Genomic DNA, 4,922 nt, shown 5'->3' on the forward strand with positions numbered 1-4,922 from the left:
TGATGTCATGCTATGTTCATCCTACTTTAAACCATGTCTCGTTATCCTTAGATGTCAACGAATGTGAGGAAATAGACAATACAGTAGGCATGCTACATGGACATATGTTCCAAAAGTGATTTTATTATGTAGTTGGCACTACAATACATGCTAATGTATTACAGTAGTTCACCAAAATAAGTTATTTATAAACGTTTAACCTACTTTGTTTGTTTTTGTCTCATTAGTAACTTATCTGGTACACTATCTACAAGTTCAAACTTTCAGGAAGCTATGGAACAAATGATTGAACAGCCACAACCACTTGAAGGTGACGAGGCTACTACAGGCACAATGTCACCTCTTGCTGCAGTGCGTTAGTATCTCTCCACTAACAGTGCAAAAAGCACCTTCTTGCGTAATTCTGGGTTGGTTGTCAAGGTAACCTCGTCCAAATCGCCTACTGAACAAAATCTTCCTGCTAGACAGAGTGATATATCTGTGCTCCAGACACAAGTCAAATCCCTAATGGACGTTGTTTCGGAAACAAGAATAGTGGTTGAGAAATGTCGTCAAGATATGAATGGTTTTGAAACCAGACTATCAGACATTCGCTTCGTTGTTCAAGAGCAATGGCGGAAAAAAGGTGGAGATCGTGCTGCTCCATCAGATTCTACAGCTTGAAACATTAGCACTCAGGTCAAATGATCTGTGCTTCTATACATCTGATGGTGCTTTTATCTGGAAGGACTGTAAACTTTATGCCAACAGGCCTTTTGTTGTATGGTTGGAATTTATTTTGTTGTGATACAACATTTATGATGCTGCCTCAGGCTGCAGTAATTACGAAGCTATTTTTGTATAGTGTAGGTTTATCTTAGTAATGTATTCGGCCGAAACCTTCGTAGGAGCCCAACATGCCAACATTCGTTGGGACCATTCCAATTGGGCTAAAAACGATTACGTGCCGAAATTGGCATGTAGCCCACTAAAAATATCTGGGCCTAATTCAGCAGAAGCTTTCATATTTTTCTGGTAGGCCTGTGCCCACAGTGGGCCTTTAACAGGCTTAAACATAATTTGGGCCCTCAGTAAAAATAGGCCATTTACAGGTGTAAATATCTCGATCCCATTAAATACATGGGCCTTTAATAGACCGAAAGTGAGAATTGGCCCTGATTGTGCCAAATAACGCACTGGACTTTAACAGGCCGAAATTCGGACGGGCCGTAAATGCACCGACCTAATACACGGGCCTTTAACAGGCCGGAACTTCGGTCGGGCTAGATTATCGTCATATTTATATGGGCCGTTAATGGGCCCGATATGACGTTGGGCCACATATGGCCCATGGTTTACGTCCGGCGTTAACAGGCCGAAAATGACAACAGGCCGAAAGTGGCCCAAAGCTATAGTGGGCCTCTAACAGGCCGAATGTCAGACATGGCCGAATATGACCCAAATCCTTCACGGTCGTTTATGGGACGAATGTTTTGCTGGCCTGTAAATGGGCCCAAATGAAGCCGGACCTTTAACAGGCCGGAAATACACCGGGCCGTAATTCGGCCCAATTACTTAGCGGACTGTTAAACGGGCCAGAAGTGACCATGGGCCGCGTTGATGACAAGTTTAGGACAGGCCGTTGACGGGCTGATTTGACAGAGAATGTTGGGTCTTTAGCTGGGCCGGCCCATTATGGTCGGCAGAATCTTGTGGGCCTTTAGCTGGGCTGCCCCATTGTGGTCCGCAAAATCTTGTGGGCCTTTAGCTGGGCCGGCCCATTATGGTCTGCAAAATCGTGTGGGCCTTTAGCTGGGCCGGCCCATTATGGTCCGCTAAATTTTTTGGGCCTTTAGTTGGGCCGGCCCATTATGGTCCGCTAAATCTTATGGGCCTTCGGTTGGGCCGGCCCATTTAATCTTTGTGGGCCACTTTTGGGCCGGTCCACGTGTCAACATATCATAGGCCCATCTAGACCGTTGGATGAGTGACACCTGTACCAACACGGAGCTGACGCGTGGATCCGTCAGCCAATGAGAATTTTACACGTGGAAAATCAGCATTGGTCGTGGCTGTTAACGGGTTATCGGATCCAAAATCCGACCCGATAGCTTAACGACGTTCTGTTACGGTGGATGCCACGTGTCGATCACCCTTGATGAAAGCACTTCTATGACGCGCGATTTTATCATCATGGAAGTGGACACTTCCGTGATGATAATTTTGGCAATGTCATGGAACACTTCTACGACTGCACAGGTATGACTATCTTGATTCTGTCATAAATTTGTCATGGGTGTACATGCTGACAGAAAACGCGACCTACTGTGACAAACACGTATCATCACGGAAGTGTATTTTTTAGTGACTCTTGACAACTCCAACAGCGACCGTTCGCTTCATATCACGAATAGCAAAACGGCCTAGAGGAGGGTAGTCAGTGAAGGCCTCCACTACCATAGGCTTGGTGGGAATCATATTCACAATCCCAGCATCACGCTTTTTAAGAAACTTGGGCTCTTACTCAACCTCCTTGCCAGATCGCCTGTCAATCTTGGTCACCAACTGAGCAAACTTCACAGCTATGTGGGAGGTGTGGCAGTCCAGCACAGGTGTGTACCCATTCCTGATAACTCCGGTGTCGTTCAGCACTATAATCTGCGAAGTGAAGCTCCTAGCCTCCTAGCCAGGGTCATCTTTGGCATTTGATGCCACATACCCACGCTTCAGATCCATGGCAGCTACATTCTTGACATTGAAGCCAACAAGATCACCAGGAAGGGCCTCCTGGACAGCCTTGCGATGCATTTCAAGGGAGCTGACCTCAGTGGTTTGGCCAGTGGGACCAAAGGTAACATCCATGTCAGGCTTCATGGTACCAGTTTGAAGCTGACCGACGGGCACAATTCCAATACCACCAATCTTGTAAACGTCCTGAAATGGAAGACGCAGGGGCTTTGTGATGGGTCTCTTGGGCTCGACGATCTGATCAAGAGCCTCAAGGAGGGTGGGGCCCTCATACCTATCAAGGTTGGCAGACCTCTCAACCATGTTGTCACCCTCAAATCCTTAGACTAGAAGAAAGGGGACAATGTCCGGATTGTACCCAACCTTCTTCAGATAAGATGCCACCTGCTTCACTATTTCATCATACAATGCCTTAGAGTACTTGGGAGTAGTGCAATCCATCTGGAACAACGATACACAACATTCTCTTTTAGTTAACAGAAATTCCAAAATTCAAGGCAACAAAGATAAGACAATAAAAGATAATAGCACATCTTGCAGGGCCATATGCTCATTTAGAAATCTAACTAGTCTAATTTAGGATGTATAGATCAGTATAGAACACATCAGCAGAATGTTCCATTAGTTAGATTAAACTGAAAACTGTAACCCATACAACCAAGAGAGATGGAAACCATTTCCAGGACTACAACATGGAACAAACTTAATGGTCGAAGAACATAATTTAAACATAAGCTTGAAGTAAACAAGAGTAGTGGCATCCATCTGAACAAAGATGGACAACATTCTCTTTAGCTCAACAAAACTTGCGAATTTCAAGGCAATGAAGTACATCTTGCATGACCATATTGCTTTTCCAGAAACCTAACTAATCTACTTTAGGATATATTGATCCGTGTCGAACAAAGAAGCAGAAAATTCACATTAGTTGGATAAAAGTGAAAATTGCAACCCTATACAACATATGAAACAAAATTAATGGCCAACGGACATAATTTAAACATAAGCACACCCACATTATCAAGAATTTATCTGTTGCTAGCAGTTGAATGACAATGGAACTTGGAATTTATAAGGCAACAACAAGACTATACAAATCAAATTATGTTATACAGACAGATCATTTCAAGTATCTGGCTAATCTTAAGTACAAATGGAACAACCAGTCAAGGTAAAATAACTGCAACATTACATGTCTGGTGCTTTTTCCCATAGGTAACGTAAAACATGGAAGTGTTGATAGCAGTTGAGACGTGTCATAGTTACAACATATGGTGAAATGCTTGTCATATAAAGAGTTTTCAATAGGGCATACCTTGTTGCAACAGCAGATCATCTGCTTCACTCCAAGAGTGAAAGCAAGGAGAGCATGCTCACGGGTCTGCCCATCCTGGGAGAAACTAGACTCAAAACCACCAATGGTCGAGTCAATGATGAGAACAAAACAGTCAGCCTGGGAGGTACCAGTGATCATGTTCTTGGTGAAGTCACGATGGCCAGGGGAATCAATAACCATGAAGAGGTAGTTGGTGGTCTCGAACTTCGAGAGTGTGATGTCAATGGTATTACCCCTCTCCTGCTCAGCCTTGAGCTTGTTAAGCACCCACGCGTACTTGAGTGACCTCTTATTCATCTCAGCAGCTTCCTTCTCGAGCCTCTCAATCGCAAGCTGGTCAACGTCCCCATGCAAGCATATCAAATGGCCCATGCTGGTCAACTTCCCAGAGTTGACATGGCCTATGACCACAATATTCAGACGGCTCGTCTCCTTCACCATTGCTGCAGATATTAGTGAATGAAAACAAGCGGTTAGTTGCTGATTTGGTAAGATTTCAACAAATCCTGTCAAGATATCAGAATTGGCTACGATAAGGTGGTGATGCTCAGCAAGCAGATATTATCACCGCCCTATTGCAATAGGGAAGATGAAGACATATTAATTGTTTTGGTAAGACGCAATGGATATTATCACCTGCCCGATGAACAAATGTGAATGGGCAATTCGATAAGACTAAACGGATCCCAGCACCGTACCGCAATTGTAGCCTAGGCGACAGATGAAAACTCCCAACGGGTTGTATACAGGTTAAGCTACAACCAACGGTCACGACTGCGTCAACAGATAGCAAATCCAAACACCTCACTGATATGGTAAGGGATAAAAAAATCAACAACCCAGGCTGACTCCCGTAGAA

The 4,922-nt window shown here is 44.3% G+C and overlaps 1 pseudogene; it reads right to left on the reverse strand.

Moving 5' to 3' along the window:
- Window positions 1-2,340: 2,340 nt before the first annotated feature.
- LOC125537249 (elongation factor 1-alpha-like) lies at window positions 2,341-4,504 on the reverse strand (annotated as a pseudogene).
- Between the last annotated feature and the right edge of the window lie 418 nt (window positions 4,505-4,922).

Source organism: Triticum urartu, chromosome 2A (assembly GCF_056163025.1).
Source record: "Triticum urartu cultivar PI428250 chromosome 2A, HENAU_Tu73, whole genome shotgun sequence".
Classification (NCBI taxonomy): Eukaryota; Viridiplantae; Streptophyta; class Magnoliopsida; order Poales; family Poaceae; genus Triticum; species Triticum urartu.